This window comes from Gopherus flavomarginatus, chromosome 6, assembly GCF_025201925.1.
Source record: "Gopherus flavomarginatus isolate rGopFla2 chromosome 6, rGopFla2.mat.asm, whole genome shotgun sequence".
NCBI lineage: Eukaryota > Metazoa > Chordata > Testudines > Testudinidae > Gopherus > Gopherus flavomarginatus.
In genome coordinates, this window is record NC_066622.1 from 68,685,623 (window position 1) to 68,704,017 (window position 18,395).

An 18,395-nucleotide genomic window follows, 5' to 3' on the forward strand; every position below is an offset into this window, starting at 1 on the left:
GAGTTGAAATCCGCTGTGGTGGGACTGTGTTTCTGCCCAGCCTGCTAAGAGCTAAAAATCATGAACAGACTGACCTGCAAAGGTCACAGCCAAGAAGAAGGTGACTGACAGGTCAGTGGGAGCAGCAAGCAGCCAGCAGGAGCAGCGAGCCAGCAGGACCCTGGCCAGTGGAATGACAAGCTGGCAGCCAGGGCAAACACTCAGATAGCAGAGCAAGCAAGGTGTCTTCTTCCCTGGGTGGGAGGTGAACTCACAGAGATGTACCTCTGAACCCTGGGTCCTCACTGACCAAGGACAACTCACTGTGAGTGGGGTATGGTGAGGGAGCAGAAATGGGTACAGTAAAGAAACTTTTGGTTGTAGGATTCAAGAACATGAGGCAGAAGGCACTGCCCCACACACTCTGGGGTGAGTGTCCTGCTCACACTTTTATGTTTAATGAATCCTGCTTGTGGCACTTTCCCCAATTAATGTTGGGTGACTTCTCTCCTTTCATTAAGTTTCTTTTCTACACCCAGACTCTGTGCTTATGAGTGGGGAAGCATTGCCTCTCAGAGGCACCCAGAGATGATGTGTAATTTTTCTAGGTTACTGGGTGGGGACTCGAATCAATTTTGTGTTGTATTGTTGAAAAGGAACCCCTAGATATTGAACGTGGCCCTGGTTACTGCTGACTCCACCTGGCAGAAGGGTTAAAATGTTATTCTAGGTAGGTGGAATCCAGTTCTCTTTGTTCTGGTTTTAATAGAATCCCTGTTATATTATTCTTTTTTTTAAAACCAGCTCTACTATCTTACCTACCATTAAACAATCTTTTATCACAATGTAACCTCCTCTTCCCAGTTCACGCCTGCTGAGTAAATTATACCACCTCTGTGATGGACCATTATTAAATCTTGGTCAATGGTTTGAGGATAGGGTGCCCCATGGATGTATTTCAAAACTATAACAAGAAACCTACTCAGAAGTCAGTTTACACAAGGCGGGGGTTTTGGTGTCAGCGCCCCCCTGTACTGGGAGGAGCAGGCACAAGCTAAGGGACATAAGCTGTTGAGTGGGGGCAGCAGGGGCTCTTGGGGAGAGAATGAGGGGTTAATGGGGGCAGGAAGGACTCTTGGGAAAGCAGAAATTGAAATGTGGGGTTAGGCTTTGGCCAGGAACTGAATTTAGAGGGTTTAGGCGCTGGAGGGGGCAGGCCCAGGCTATAGGGGTTGATTGGGGGAGACTAACAGGAAGCAGAACAAAGAGGGAGACTCCACCAGACCCCACTCACCTCCAGGCTTCCCTGGGCCAGTTTTAGGGCAGGTGAATAAAGTGGTTGCCCTGGGCACCAATTTCTGAGGGTGGCAGCACCATACTTCTGTGCTGCTCAGCTGTTTTTTTCCTCCCTACTACTGCTGCTCTGAGTAGGGTTACCAGACATCCTGATTTCATTGGGACTGTCCTGATATTAGTCCCATCTTCCCATACCCTCTGTGTGTAATGTAAGTGGGATTCTTTCCTTGCATTAATCCTGTGAAAAGGGGTCCACTTTATGAATCATCTCTCTCCAAAGTGATCTGTTCAGTGCCATATCCTCTATTACACCGCATGCTAACATGCCTTCCTTTAGGACATCCCATGACTTCTTCTTGGGTCAGCTTCCTCCCTTTTTCTTTCAATCTTTATCTCTTGGACTTTCTTACCTATATAGTTGTCAGGACCAACCCATCTGAGCCTGAACTCCCTCATTTTTCATTCATGGATGTTATTTTGAGCATGTCTAACATACACATTCCACGAGTGGTCTTTCTCACTTAGACCACTCATCCAGCTCAACATTTACATTTCTCTGGACTGGATCATTAGCTCATGTTTCTTCTTTGTTGCCCAACACTCACTGCTGTGCAGTAAAATTTGATGAACCAGTTTTATAGACCTTCTTTTTTAATCTTACTGGTATCTTCCAATTGCATACGATGCCCTTATCTCTCTCCATTTGAGTTCTATATGTTGTAAAACTGGATTAAATAGTGACATAAAATAAATACTAGTAGCTGAAAGTCTGTGCTGTCGCACAGGTATACTTCCTAATGTCATGTGTGCAAAAAAGCCAAAAAAGTCTGAGAACTTAAAAACTGCACTGTATCAGGCTGCACATCCAAACGATGACTGAAAGTAGAGATACTCTAATCATCAAGAACTCTCAGCCATGCTTGTAGCTGTTTCCTTCACTTCACACTGACTCTACAGACATTCTGGGCTTGGATGTGATGTTTGCGGTTATTGTGTATGCTGGTTGTGTTGCTGTGTTGATTTGTGTGTGGTTGTGTTGTGTTGGGAGAGCTGTGTGGATTTGCACAGGGGGCATCTGGACCTTCAGGTGTGGCAGCTGGTCCAAGTAATCCACCCTCTGTGCAGTCTTCCTCATACAACCAATGAATTTGTTGCATGCAAGTTAGCTGTAGAAAAAAGGTGGTGACTGGTTGAGTTTCCCGGGATATTACAATGGTCTAGGATTCTGGGCACGGCCTAAATACATGCCTTACTGTACCTGTGGGAGTAATTCATCAATTCGAAATGGCTGAGAACTTAAAAACTGGATGGTAACAAACCACAAAACCTAATGATTATTCCACCGGGTGATATTTTGAACAAAAGGAGCTCAACCATGCTTGTTGTCACTTCCCTCCCTTCCCACTGAGTGACACACAGACGGACATTCCTGGAATCTTATTTTATAGATTTAAGATGCCAGAGATGAATTACAAAAGTTATAAAAAGAATCTGTATGAAGAGTAAAAGATTAATCCTACTGAATTTATCTGAACCTGATTGGATAAAGTGGGGAGTGGGAATTCCAATTCAGTCCCCCTACCACAGAAACTCTCACCATCGAAGCAGAACATCATCGTCATAATTCACTATCTTTGGCTGAACAGACCTAAAATGCTGGACATTGTTACTAGCTCCTTGTGAACAGAGCAGCCTTTACAGCTGTCAAAGAAGGTTTTCGCGTTTGTCAACTACACCACAAATGAACTGAAAACATACCCAGCATATGTTGAGAATAAATTCACACCTGAGCCCATTTGAGAACACTGCAGGATTATTGTACCTGCCATACAGTTATTTTATGGTATAACACTTAATTTTGTTAAATCCTATTTACTTAAAAAGTTGACTAATTTGTCTGTGCATTTCACGGCAATTAGTTAATTTCTGTCACTGTATTAAGGAGTTCAAGATTACAGACAATCAACTTAATCACCTCAGGAAATGGAGGTGACTTTTCAAAGTATTTACCGAGGAACAACAATGAGCTGGTAGGACACTGGGATATTTGAGGTGAAACTCATTGGAGTTATATCAATATCTTTGGGGTCAATGGGAGACTTCAAGGTAAAGTTCTGCAAAATCGTTGTCAGTAGCAAAAATAGCTCCATCCGAGCCAGAGCCTCTCCCAAGCAACTCCGTTTCCCTGCAATGAAAAAGGAATATTGAAGAGATATTGGAGATCTTTCTTTGCTGCACTTTACATGCTGTTTCTATGGATGGAGGATAATGGAAGTCACTCTGAGTTCAGGATGGTAGGAAAGCATTTTGAGCTTAAGAAGCCATTCAAAGATTGTTTTAAGGTTTGAGTTCCATATATAAAGCGGTCTTTTTAAATCCAGTTTGGGGAGAGGGTTGGGAAGATGTGGGATTTGAGGAATAGCTTATGCGCTTCCCAAGTTAGCTAATAAGTATTAAAGGGAGAGTAATGTGGTGGTTATTGGGTAACAAGTAAGGAGGTGCAGGCAGGATCATGAACAGGTGGATGAAGGAATAATTGATCATGGATTCATTTACGCCAGACAGACACCAGAAAAGCATGAAGTTGCCAAGCAGAGCAAAGAGAGGGGTATGTCGAGTGCATCCGAAAAATCACTTCAGACAGCTAGTGGGAAGTAACACGGTTTAAAGACTGATAGATGTTTTACTAGCATGAGAGACTCTGCTTCATGGACCACCTGAAAACCCTCTGCAGACAGTGTGAGCCAGCAGAATCATTGAGGCAAAGCTAGAAGATATGAGATCTGAAATAAACATGGATATCTTTACCTATAGAAAACGGCATGAAGAAGTCACTCTTCTTGAAGGCACCATTTTCATCCAAGAAATGCACTGGGTTAAATTGCTCTGGGTTTGGAAATTCCTTGCTGTCACATAGGACTGACCGCAGCACAGGGAATATAGTGGTGCCCTAAATTAGGAAACATATAAACGAGTTAAAGTGGATACTATCCAAAGCAGAGAAACCTTGAAAATTCAGAGCTGGACAGTGGGTCCCATCTTGATTTTTCTTCATTCCCTTGCAGTTCCTGAACTTCATGTTTTCAACCAGAAGCAGCAATATTAAAATTCCATGAGAAGAGCTAATCCCACTGAAATCCCATCCACAGGGAAATCCTCTTCAGAGAGGTTGTACTATCTGTTCATTATCCTGAATTCAACATAGTTTGGGGAGAGTTTGGCTAAGATCCAGAAGTTTCACTTGCACCTCTGAGCTGATGCTCCGAAGCAGCTGAGGTTTCCTGGTCAAGATACTGTATTCATCACACCAACAGTTTCCCTGTTATTCATAATTAAACTAAGAGCCCCATGCAATTTTACAGTCCAACTCACAGTCAGCAACCCCGCCCCTGAGTATGGTGAGTTCTGGTGCATTTTAACAGCTCAACAGGTTCACAGTTTGGTGGAGATTAAAACGGGGTAAATTTTATCAGACAAATACAGTTTATCCAGCAGAAATGCAGTTTCAGCTGATCCGAAACTATCTGCAAATTTGACCCAATCAGTTTTGTCTGGGAAAAAGTTCAGAAAACACATCGGAGGAGGGGTGTGTGTCTTCCTATAACTTTGAGGCCAGAGGCTAAGGTACTTGGGATGTGAAAGATGCAAGTTTGAATCCCCAATTTGGAGCAACAATTTGAACTCAGATCTTGCCCCCATCCAAAATGAGGATTCTAACCTCCAAGCTCTCAGATATTCCAGGATAGGCTCCTTTCAATCTGTCCTTATGAAGCTGTTCCACTTTTTATTAATATTTAAATATCCACTGAGCCAGCAAGAATGAGAAAGGCACTCACCTGGGAGGCAGGAGATGTGGATTCAAATCCCTCCTCTGGATCAAGCAGAGGGAAGAATTTAATCCACATTTCTTAAATCCCAGATTTTTGGCCTAATGAAAATACAAAGTGGAACAGCTTGACCAGGAGGACTTGAGAACAGAATAACCTAAATGCTGGTGACTAGGGCACTCAGGGGGAAGAACTGCGCTTGAGTCCCTGCTTCACTGAATATTTAAGTATTGATATGAAATAGAATAGCTTCTTCAAGAGAGATTGAGGACTCACCCCAGCATAGTCTATAGTCTGGTGCTTAGGCTACTCACTGGAGAAATCTGAGTTCAAGTCCTGGCTCCAGAGTGGAGGTACAAATCTAGGTCTCCCACATCCCAGGAAAGTGCCCAATCCACTGGGCTAAAGCATTAAACAAGAGGGATAAAACCCACACCAAGATTTCTGAAGTAGACCAGATTTTTCCAACTTGCTGACAAATTGCTAATATTTTCAGAAGCTAAACGAATATTTTTTCTGATTTTTTTTTGGCTTGCTGGCTGAACTGAGCTCAGTAACTGGCATCATCCGACTAACAGTAAGAACCCGACTCAATTTTACAGAAACCTCAGCCTTGAAACGTGGTTTGTTTTGTGGTGTGTATTTATCTATACTGGTTTGCATTCAATTCCAGAAATGGGCAAATGTGCGGGGAGCTCTGATCCTTTTTAAACCTATTCATTCATTACTCCTTTGCATGCACTATTTTGTTTTGATTTGACCGAAGAGTATCAAGAAGTTTCCCCAGAAACACCCCCCTTTGGCCCCAAAAAAGAAGGGAATGATTGCACGCATTGATGTTATACCAAATCTTAGCTGCACATCACCGCTAAAGTTATTCGCTATTCCGTATCTTACTGCTACACAACTAGGCCCTAAAACCTTCTTTTGGATGGAAACCCTAACCTGCAGACTATGAAAGTCTGTTCAGCTGCAAACAGAGGCTTAGAAAGTTTCAATATAATTGGTATATTCCTGGCAATTATTTAAAACTCCCACCACATAAAAACTGGCCAAACTATTTCTATCACGAATGCAGAACTGCCTCTTTCACCAAGAACTGACCTTGGGGATAATGTATTGTCTGAAATGAGTGTCTTTAGTCACAGCACGTGGGACACCAAGAGGGCAAGAGAGATGAATCTCTGGATCTCATGTACAACGGCATCTGTGTAGGGCATCTGGCTTTGATATGCCATGCAGGGGCTTCGGCTTCGGCCGATCACAAGGTCAATCTCTACATGAACCTTCTCTGTCATCAAATTAATGAGATTTAACACCAAGACTAAAGAACAGGATTCCCATGGATTTGCCCAACTGTCGGTTGCTCTGCCCCCAAAACACAAGTCTCAGCAGATGGACATTGGGAATATAACAAAACAGGTAAAATTTTCTGTTACAGAAACTACTGTACTAGGTATCTATGACAAAGGGCCAACAATGTAATCACAGAGCAGTGATATTGTTTATACCTGGTTCTGTTACTAACTAGAGCACAATGTAAAATTATCACCAGTGCATCTAAATATCTACTAAGCAAGAGAGTCCCAAAGCATCTCCCCCACAAGGCCATTTGCTAATGTGCAGGGCTGTCCTTAACCATACACAAAGTATGCAGGTGTGTAGGGCACCAGAAAATTTGGGGCACCAAATTTCCTGGTGCCCTGCGCAGCTGCGTGCTGCTCCATCCCCTGCTCTGGCTCTTCTCCAGGGCCCCTGCCTCTGCTTCACCCCACCTCTTCCTGCCCCAGCCCCTCCCGCACTCCCCGAGGACTCCAAAAATGGTCGGGGCCTGCACTCACCGGTGAGTGGAGAGACCCGGCCCCAACCTGCTCTGCTCCTCTGGCTCCCAGCTGTGCCACCGGCGAGTTCTGGGGGGCAGTTCCCCCCTCCCTCCAAGCCTGGGAACCAGGGGAGCAGAGCAGGCTGGGACCAGGTCACTCTACTTCCTGCAGGAAGTGGCCAGCCCCCCTCTCTCCCATCCCCCTTGGAGGCCTGGGGCCAACCCACTCCCTCCCATGGAGGCCTGTGGCAGGGCCCCATACAGCCCCCCCTACCCCCCCGCGGAGTCCTGGGGCCTCACACAGCCCCCCCCGGAGGGGCTGCATAGGGCACCAAAATAGCCAGGGACGGCCCTGCTAATATGAAGTTGGAATTAGCACTGGATACAGATTTTTTTTAGCACTAACAGAGCTTTGATTTAAGCCCTTACATGATCCTGTCCTCTACAAGCCCATTAAATCCAAAGGCAAAACAACTTTGCCTTCATTCAGGGGAAAGGGGCCCGTTTGACAGCCCTGCAATGTGAAAGCATCTGTTACACACAGAACAGACACACCCTGGTGAGTGGCAGGGCCAGGAGCGGGGCCAGGGTGTTTGGTGCCTTGGCGGGGGTCCTTCTGCGCTCCCGGTCGTTGGTGGCAATTCTGTGGCGGAGGGGTCCTTCCAGGCTCCCGGTCTTCGGGGCACTTCGGCGGCGGGTCCTGGAGTGAGTGAAGGACCCGCCGCAGAATTGCCGCCGAAGACCCGGAGCGCGGAAGGAACTCCCGCTGCCGAATTGCCACCGAGGGCAGCAAAATGCTACCCCCCCAAATCCTGGTGCCCTAAGTGACTGCCTAGGTCACCTAAATGGAAGCTCCAGCCCTGGGCAGGGCAAGCTTCTCTTTTACAAACACTGCAATTAAACACACACAGCTGGCCATGTCAGCTGACTCAGGCTCGCAGGACTCAGGCTACAGGGCTGTTTAGAGGTTAGGGCTCAGGCTGGAGCCAAGGCTCAGGGACCCCAGGAAGAGGGAGGGTCCCAGAGCCTGGGCTCCAGCCCAAGCCAAAACATCTACACAGCAGTTAAACAGCCCTGTAGCCCAAGTCCTGTGAGCCAGACCCAGTTGACCCGGGCCAGCCACGGATGTTTAATTGTAGTGTAGACATACACATGTACTTCCCTTATCAGAGAACCTGAACACTGATCTGGGTTTGGGAGAGGAATTCAATCACAACAGCCCCATTCAGCCTTTGGATCCTCTCCTCAGATGGCCAATATGGGGACAAGTAATGCCCACTGTACTGGTGCTTTTTGGATGAGAACTTCTGCCTGCAGGGAACTGGAGTAAGAAAGTCCTCCAACAATCTTCAACTCACTTCACATGAACCAAAGAACATCCACTGCATGGCAGTCATGCAGGTCATGCAGGTCACTGCTAACCCAGGCCAGATGTGATCTGATGATTTAACGAAGGAGGCTCTGCCTACATTTACTGATCTATAGAGCCAGGCTCTCCTCACATCTCCCGAAGACTTAACATTTTGTGTGTGTGTGTCACTGTTACCTTCGATTTCTGGATATTTCATAAGAAGCTTGAGTCCACGTTTCAGGGTGTCACTGGTTGTCCCTGTTCCAGCAAAGAATAAACCTAATGTTCTGTTTAACAAGCTCTCAGTGGTAAATTCCGACTGGCTGTTATTTTGCTCCTGCAAAAAGGTTTGGTACAGATGGTTGATAATTGATTGTAAAGGCATTGGATCTATTGTCACAAGCCAAAAAAGTCTCATTTTCTACCCAAAATGTGACCCACCTGGCATCGTTATACAAATCCTACAGAAATGGGCCATAGTACTGGAGATTACAGCGGTATTATTGCAGTGCTTTGGGCCATTTCTGTTCACTAATGTGCTTTTACATGAGTGAGGAAAATAGGGCTTCCCCCTTTATATTTCAATTTCCTTGTCTCCCTTTAGGGGCTTCTGAAAAGCCACGTACTCTGTTGTTCCTTGACAAATAAATAGCACTGATATGTATAACCCACTCCCCAGTAAAGGGGAAGGGCTGTGGCTAGCACCTACTTGTTTTACTTTGATGAGGAAAGCATCGATGAAGTCTTGAGGGCAGCTGGGCTCCAGGGACTCTCTGTGCATCTCCACTCTCTCCAGAACAAACTTTCTCAATTCCTCAAAATGTTTAAAGATTCTCTGGTGAGGCCCAGGGATATAATGCATGAGAGTCGGGAAAAAATTGTACAGCTGTAAAGATTGAAAGAAAAACACATCTTGGTTTTCCTGGGCAGAGAAGCTTCCTTCATAGTATTTACTCAAATGACTTAACTGCAGCAGCACAGACTCTTCTGTGACATCTTATTTTCTAAATGGATTCTGAAGAACTTTGAAAATTTTACCAACTCCCATTACCCAATGCATATATATATCCCACACAAAAACTTCAGGGACATTCAGTTACATTAGCTAAAAGGCTCTCCATTATTTTCAAAATAGACACATCTTGTTTTTGAAAAATCACCCTCTAAACACAGACTGGTAGCACATTATAGATTTTCAAAAGGAAATTTACTTTAGTCGTGCTGAGGTTGAATTTAAAAGACTCACATTCTTTGCCAATGTAACTCCATTGATTTCGAATGAGTTATGCCAGCAGACAGTTTGGCCCTTCATTTGATACATTTAGTGAGGTTTTCAGGAAGGGGACATGGAGGTAAGTGGCTGTGAGCTGGATTGAAAAAGAGTTTATTTTGGAAGTGAGAAATGTGATCACATTCACTGTCATGTTGCTTATGTGATAAGGCATGTGACATGTGATTGGTGTGGACATTAACATTTTAACTGGCAACTTCCTTGATTTTTACCGATAATGTTGATAGTGAATATCTTTAAGCAAATTTAATTCTAAGCTAATGACGTGCTTTGTGTGGGAATTTAAACAATACTTAGAAACAAGTTTGAGGCTGGGTTTGGTAGTAGCTGCAGCCTAGCCAGAAGGAGACCATTATGAGAATCTGAAATAACACTTGTTTATGGAAAATTAATAGTTAAAGAAAGAAATTTCTGTTCCCTCCCCAAATAGAAAGGAGAAGAATAGAATAAATCCCTGATCATACCACTTTCCTGGGAGAGCGCAGAAGCTAGTTAATTTCATCTATGAGATTTATTAAAGTCACAAACTTCTTATCTTCATAGTCAAACTGGTCCCCAAAGACAATCGAGCAGATGACATTGGAGGTGGCATGGTTGAGGAAGAGGGTGGGGTCAAAGGGCCGCCCTGGAGCAAAACCAAACTAAAGAGTCAGTTTTAATTTAGTGTCTTCACCCTCCGCATCAGAGTCACTGGCAGCATGGAGATGTTGTGGATCTCCAACCACAGGGAAAGACTCAAGGTAGGGCTGACAGCAATATTCCCTGAGGAAGGTGGTTTAGGGCTGCCCCAATCCCTCCCTCTTACCTCTCACATGCTAAATTAAACACTTGCCACTTTTTTTTCTTGGCAATCAGTTTAACTCTGTCTGTTCTGCTGCTCTCTGCCTGGCACACTCTGGTCTGACATGGGGCCATCAGTGCCTCTTTGACTGACACCCGCCTGTCTGACTTGGATCCCATTTCACAGGAAAGATCCCAAGCCTTTCACAACAAGATCCTGCTCAGAGGGCTCTGCCTGAGCCACTGCTTGTGTTGTTGTAGCATCATCACTAACTCCCAGAGCACAGCAATCTCCCCTTGGCACTGCCAGCCTGGGCCATACAGTGCAAATACACAGTTGTTGTGCTAGGGAAGGAATAAAGTCTCCCAGCACAACAGCAGGGGGGATGGGTCTGCTTTCCACCTTCAGAGTGCGCTAAGCAGACCCCACAGCTCAGCTAATGCAGCTGGAGAGGCTGAATGTCCCACTGGCTCACCAGTGACATCTTAGCCTCCGTTTCAGGTTCTCCCTTCCCCATAAGCACAAGGAACACATGGGGCTGGTAACTGAGAGCTAACCTGGGGCTGCAGCGTCAGAGGGAGCAGCACAACATTCCTGGGAATTATCGGCAAGAGTTCACCCCTCTAACCTGAGAGCACAGTGCTCATGGGGAACATCCAGAAGCAGCATTTTCTTCATGCACCAGACCCCTGCTCATGTCCCTCACCCGTCGATTCTCTTTGACTCATTCCCAACAGGAATAGCTGCCCCTTGGCTCAGGGTGCACAAGCAGCAGCAGCAGTAGCAGCACTAATGTAGTACCAATGGTGGGGAAGGGTCTCAGTACATTCTCCTCTTCCACTTACAATTCACCAGATGGGAAGAGCCAACTTCAGTTTAGCCCTTATTGTTGCATTAAATATTGCAAGAGGCAGGATGGTTTGAGGCTAAGGCCTGGGTCTCAGGAAATCTGGGAACAATTCCCAGCTCCGCTGCAGACGTCCCAGATGTGACCTCAAGCAAGTCACTTCATCTCTGTGTCTCAGCTTTCTATTTCTTAAATAGGGGAAACAATCCTGTAATTATTTGGGCTCCTTGGAGCTGGAGTACACTAAAGCCCCAAGGTACCAATAGTGCCCCAGGCATACTATGGTTTGGAGGCAAGCACTTTAGGTCTTGTAGGCGCTAGCCCTAGTGGGACTCAATAGCCACTCAGACACATGGCTCAGGGAAAGGGAATTGGGTCAGGGCTGGCAGCAAAGGGTTCAGATACAAGTATCAGAGGGGTAGCTGTGTTAGTCTGGATCTGTAAAAGCAGCAAAGAGTCCTGTGGCACCTTATAGACTAACAGACGTTTTGGAGCATGAGCTTTCATGGGTGAATACCCACTTCGTCAGATACATGTAGTGGAAATTTCCAGGGGCAGGTATATATATATGCAGGCAAGCTAGAGATAATGAGGTAGTTCAATCAGGGAGGATGAGATTGAACTACCTCATTATCTCTAGCTTGCCTGTTCTAGCAGTTGAGGTGTGAAAACCAAGGAACGAGAAACTGGTTTTGTAATTGGCAAGCCATTCACAGTCTTTGTTTAATCCTGAGCTGATGGTGTCAAATTTGCAGATGAACTGAAGCTCAGCAGTTTCTCTTTGAAGTCTGGTCCTGAAGTTTTTTTGCTGCAGGATGGCCACCTTAAGGTCTGCTATAGTGTGGCCAGGGAAGTTGAAGTGTTCTCCTACAGGTTTTTGTATATTGCCATTCCTAATATCTGATTTGTGTCTGTTTATCCTTTTCCGTAGTAACTGTCCAGTTTGACCGATGTACATAGCAGAAGGGCATTGCTGGCATATGATGGCATATATTACATTGGTGGACGTGCAGGTGAATGAACCGGTGATGGTGTGGCTGATCTGATTAGGTCCTGTGATGGTGTCGCTGGTGTAGATATGTGGGCAGAGTTGGCATCGAGGTTTGTTGCATGGATTGGTTCCTGAGTTAGAGTTACTATGGTGTGGTGTGCAGTTACTGGTGAGAATATGTTTCAGGTTGGCAGGTTGCCTGTGGGCGAGGACTGGCCTGCCACCCAAGACCTGTGAAAGTGTGGGATCATTGTCCAGGATGGGTTGTAGGTCCCTGATGATGCATTGGAGAGGTTTTAGTTGGGGACTGTACGTGATGGCCAGTGGAGTCCTGTTGGTTTCTTTCTTGGGTTTGTCTTGCAGTAGGAGGCTTCTGGTACACGTCTGGCTCTATTGATCTGTTTCCTTATTTCCTCATGCAGGTATTGTAGTTTTGAGAATGCTTGGTGGAGATTTTGTAGATGTTGGTCTCTGTCTGAGGGGTTAGAGCAGATGCAGTTGTACCTCAGTGCTTGGCTGTAGACAATGGATCGTGTGATGTGCCTGGGATGGAAGCTGGAGGCATGAAGGTAGGCATAGCAGTTGGTAGGTTTTCGGTATAGGGCGGTAGTAATGTGACCATCACTTATTTGCACGGTGGTGTCTAGGAAGTGGACCTCCCGTGTAGATTGGTCCAGGCTGAGGTTGATGGTGGGGTGGAAGCTGTTGAAATCGTGGTGGAATTTTTCCAGAGACTCCTTCCCATGGGTCCAGATGATGAAGATGTCATCAATGTAGCGTAGGTAGAGAAGAGGCGTGAGTGGACGAGAGCTGAGGAAGTGTTGTTCCAGGTCTGCCATAAAAATATTGGCATATTGTGGGGCCATGCAGGTGCCCATAGCTGTGCTACTGATCTGGAGATATATATTGTCATCAAATTTGAAATAGTTGTGTGTGAGGATAAAGGCACAGAGCTCAGCAGCCAGTTGTGCTGTAGCATCATCAGAGATACTGTTCCTGACAGCTTGAATTCCATCTGTGTGTTGGATGTTTGTGTAGAGAGCCTCTACATCCATGGTGGCTAGGATGGTGTTTTCTGGAAGGTCACCAATGCATTGTAGTTTCCTCAGGAAATCAGTGGTGTCACGGAGATAGCTGGGAGTGCTGGTGGCATAGGGTCTGAGTAGAGAGTTCACGTATCCAGACAGTCCTTCAGTGAGAGTGCCAATGCCCGAGATGATGTGGGGTCCAGGATTTCCGGGTTTGTGGATCTTGGGTAGTAGATAGAATAACCCTGGTCAGGGCTCTAACGGTATGTTGATTTGTTTCGGTGTTAGTGTAGGGAGTGTCCTGAGTAGATGTTGCAGTTTCTTAGTGTATTCCTCAGTGGGATCTGAGGGAAGTGGCCTGTAGAATTTGGTGTTGGAGAGCTGCCTGGCAGCCTCCTTTTGGTAGTCAGACCACTATACACTATACACTAGATACACAGAGGCTTAAACAGTTACAAATCCCATTGAGGCCTAGTGCTTGCTGTTTGGCCCTGGGGCAGTACAGGCGAGAGTCAGAGTCCTTCAGGGCTCATGCCTGGCACACCCTCACTAGCGCAGTCTCTGTGCAAGCAAATAGGAGCTTTCAGGTTTCCAGGCCAGGGTCCATTAGTGTCTCACCTTGGGCCCCTCTGCACTGGCTCCCTGCCCAGCTGCTGTTGCTCCCTCATCGACTAGGGTAGCCAACTTGCTAATCATACAAAAAAATGAACACCCCTGCCCTGAGGACCCACCCCTGCTGGCTCCAACTCCCTCACACACCCCTGTCGCTCACTCTTCCCCACTCTTACTCATTTTCACTGGGCTGGGGCAGGAGGTTGGGGTGTGGGAGGGGCATGAGGGCTCTGAGTGGGGATGCGGGCTCTGGGGTGGGGCTACGGATGAGAAGTTTGAGCTGCAGGATGGAGATCAGGGCTGGAGCAGGGATGTGGGAGGGTTCGGGGTGTGGGGTCCCGGCAGCACTTTACTGTGGCTCCCAGGAAGCAGCCACCAGGTCCTTGTGGCCCCTAGGTGCATGGGTGGCCAGGGAGGCTCTGTGCACTGCCCTCGCCCCTAGTGCCATCTCCTACTTTTAATGGCCCAGTCAGCACCAGCTGCCAGGGTCCCTTTTCGACTAGGAATTCTGGTTGAAAACTGGACGCCTGGCAATCCTACCAGTGACCTGCCCCCAAATGTAATGTCTGGCAGCTTGTTCCATATGGAACTCTGTCCACAGTTGCTGGGGGTTCCTCTCTGCATACAACCTCTCCACAGCTCCTTTCTTGCCATGTGGCTGCTGCTTTCCAACATAGCCTGGCCACATCCTGGTTCAGGATCTTTCTCCCTACCTGACCAGGGGAAAGGGAAGTATCAAGTGCATTTGGGAGGTGGTCAATGGGATTTGTAATTCCCTGCTTAGCAGACTCATCATACTGCCCTCCTCTCTGAGGAAGGATGCATCCTCACACATAGTGCTAGTCCATGTGGCAGTCTTGGTGCCAGCAGAGGGCTCTGTGCTCTTCCTGTGGCCTCAGGTCCTCCTATAACGCTGGGTCATTTGTGTTTTGCTCACTCATTGGCTCGCCTCATCCCAGACTACAGAATTCCTTCCCTGGTACTGGTTCCACCATCTCTGTTATAGGTTCACCTCCCACTGTTGGTGGTTCTCTTTGTCATCCATTTCAGTTCCTTCTGATAAGGCCACACCTGGCTATGCCACATGATGGTTTGCCACTACTCAATGAGACAGATGCTAATGTTCACCCTGATCTGGTCCTCTCCACTGGTCTGGGAGTCAACCTCTTAGCTGACTGTGGCTCTCAATTATTATATTGGCCCTGCTGTGGGAAGTTGATCATATCTTCAGCTGAGTAAGGACCTGTCATAAACAGATAGCTAAGGGTTAATGTCTCTTTCACCTGGAAAAAAAGTAACCTGAAGCACCTGACTAGAGGACCAATCAGGAAACCGGATTTTTTCAGCTCTGGGTGGAGGGAAGCTTGTGTCTGAGTTCTTTGTCTTCTGCCTGAATCTCTCTCAGCTAGAGAAGGATTTTTCTATTTCCTGCTTTTCTAATCTTCTGTTTCCCAGTTGTAAGTACAAAGAGATCAAATAGTGAGTTATATGGTTTTTTTTCTTTTGTATTTACATGTCTATAGTTGCTGGAGTGCTTTGAATTGTATTCTTTTTGAATAAGGCTGTTTATTCAATATTCTTTTAAGCAAATGACTCTGTATTTGTCACCTTAATATGGAGAGACCATTTGTATGTATTTTTCTTTCTTTTTTATATAAAGCTTTCTTTTAAGACCTGTTGGAGTTTTTCTTTAGTGAGGAACTCCAGGGAATTGGTGGGAGGAAGAAGTCAGGGGACAACCTGTGTGTGTTAAATGTACTAGCCTGACTATGCATTCACTCTGGGTGAGGGGGGAATAGAGATTGACTCTCGGTAATTCTGTTCTCCAGGCTGGGAACGGGGAGGGTGGAATCCCTCTGTTTAGATTCACGGAGGTTGCTTCTGTGTATCTCTCCAGGAACACCTGGAGGGGGGGAAAGGGAAAAGGTTTATTTCCCTTTGTTGTGAGACTCAAGGGATTTGAGTCTTGGGGTCCCCAGGGAAGGTTTTTGGGGGGACCAGAGTGCCCCAAAACACTCTAATTTTTTGGGTGGTGGCAGCAGTACCAGGTCCAAGCTGGTAACTAAGCTTGGAGGTTTTCATGCTAACCCCCATATTTTGGACGCTAAGGTCCAAATCTGGGACTAGGTTATTGACAGGACCCAAGTAGGTTTTAGCCTGTTGTAATGGAGGACAAAATTGTTTCCATTGAGGACAGTGGATTGTGCACAAAACACCTCTGACACCTGGCCGACCACCCTGTATGAACACCTGTACTTTTGCTGCAACTTAGCACTCAAACTCCTTTCCCTTCCATGGACCCAAACCAGTTCACCCTTCTGGTATATCTGATAGCTCCTGTGTCAGGCTGTTTAAACTCAGCAAACAACTGCTCCACCTCCACCCCCGGCAAGTTCTCCCCCTTTGCTTCAGAGGTATTGTGCAGGACGCAATAGGCAGCTATAACCTTTGTGATATTTTTTGAGCTGAGATCCAATCCGATAAGTAAACAACAGCAGCGCCCTTTCAATCCACCAAACACACATTTAACTGTCATTCTGCAGCTGCTGAGCTTGTTGTTGAGGCTCTCAAGGTGGCCAGTGTATGTCTTCATGAACCGGGGGAGTAAGACGTAGACTGGATCCTCCAGGATCATTACTGCAATTTCAAGATCGTGAATGGTTATCAGTTGGTCAGGACAGAATGTCCCTGCTTGTAGCTTTCTGAATAGTCCTGTGTTCTTAAAGATGGAAGCGTCACTCATCTTCCCTGACTAGCCAACACTGATGTCAATGAAGCATCCCCAGTGATCCATCAGCACTTGCATGATAATGGAAAAGTAGCCCTTTCTGTTGATGTACTCTGTGGCAAGGTGCTCTGGGGCAAAATAGGAATTTGCATGCTGTCTATTACTCCACTGTAGTTAGGGCCGCCCGGGGAGGCAAATGGGGCAATTTTCCCCAGACCCCCACGAGAATGTCCGAGGCTCACCTCCGCCTTCCCCCATCCCCGTTGCCTCAGTGCCCTACGTCCAGGAGCATCCCTAGACAGAGCTAAAGCAGCCTGGCTCAGGCAGGGCCTGAGTGCCTTCTGCTCAGAGCCGCGTGGTAAGGGGGCAGGGCCTGAGCTCCTCCTGCTGACAGCTGCATGGTGAGGGGGCGGGTCTGCGAGCTCAGGTCCCATGGAGGCAGGCCACTGCAGCACTGTCCAGGGCTGCTCCCACATGCGGCACACTGAGGCTCTGTGAGAGGGGGGAGGCGGGAGTAAGCAGCATGGTAAGCCCCTCTGAGCCAGACTCCCTGACCTCCCCCTCCCCCAGCCCTGACCCCCAGCTCTGAGCCCAATCTCTCTGAGCCGGGCAACCCCCAACCCCATCCGCCCCCAGCCCTGACCCCCAGCTCTGAGCCCAGCCCCTCTGAGCCAGACACCCCGACCCCATCCCCCTGCAGCCCTGACCCTCAGCTCTGAACTCAGCCCCTGTGAACCAGGCACCCCTCAACCCAGAGCCCAGCTCTCCACCCAGCCTTCGGCAACAGCAGTGCCACCCCCAGGCAGCAACAGCACATTGGCACCAACCATCACCATCACCCAGTGAAAGCCCATTATGTAATTGCAAATGTATACATACCATTAAAGCATCTAATGTTTTTATATAATGTATTTTGTGTATTTTCAAATTAGTAAAAATTAATTTTTGAATGTATTTCACTGGTTATTTTTGACATTTCCAAATACATGATACTATAGTATTGCAACTTATTTTTAAGAAAGGGACCCCTGAAATTGCTTTACCCCAGGCCCCCTGAATCCTCTGGGTGGCCCTGACTGTACTTCAGGAACCCAAGAGTGCAAAACCATTCACTATGTCCTGCACATTGCTGAGAGTCACAGTCTCATAGACTCATAGACTTTAGGGTCAGAAGGGACCAATATGATCATCTAGTCTAACCTCCTGCACAAAGCAGGCCACAGAACCCTACCCATCCACTTCTGTAACAAACCCCTAACCTATGTCCGAGTTATTGAAGTCTTCAAATAGTGGTTTGAAGACCTCAAGCTGCAGAGAATCCACTAGCAGGTGACCCATGCCCCATGCTGCAGAGGAAGGCGAAAAACCTCCAGGGCTTCTGCCAATCTGCCCCGGAGGAAAATTCCTTCCCGACCCCAAATATGGCGATCAGCTAAACCCTGAGCATGTGGGCAAGACTCACCAGCCAGCACTCAGGAAAGAATTCTCTGCAGTAACTCAGATCCCATCCCATCCAACATTCCATCACAGACCACTGGGCATACTTATCTGCTGATAATTAAAGATCAATTGCCAAAATTAAGCTATCCCATCATACTATCCCTTCCATAAACTTATCAAGCTTAGTCTTAAAGCCAGATATGTCTTTTGCCCCCACTACTCCCCTTGGAAGGCTGTTCCAGAACTTCACTTCTCTAATGGTTAGAAACCTTCTTCTAATTTCAAGTCTAAACTTCCTAGTGTCCAGTTTATACCCATTTGTTCTTGTGTCTACATTGGTACTAAGCTTAAATAATTCCTCTCCCTCCCTAATATTAATCCCTCTGATATATTTATAAAGAG

At 46.7% G+C, this 18,395-nt stretch overlaps 1 pseudogene; it reads right to left on the bottom strand.

Annotated features, from left to right (window-relative positions):
• Positions 1-3,281: 3,281 nt before the first annotated feature.
• On the bottom strand, positions 3,282-16,811 carry LOC127053878 (cytochrome P450 2H2-like; annotated as a pseudogene).
• Between the last annotated feature and the right edge of the window lie 1,584 nt (positions 16,812-18,395).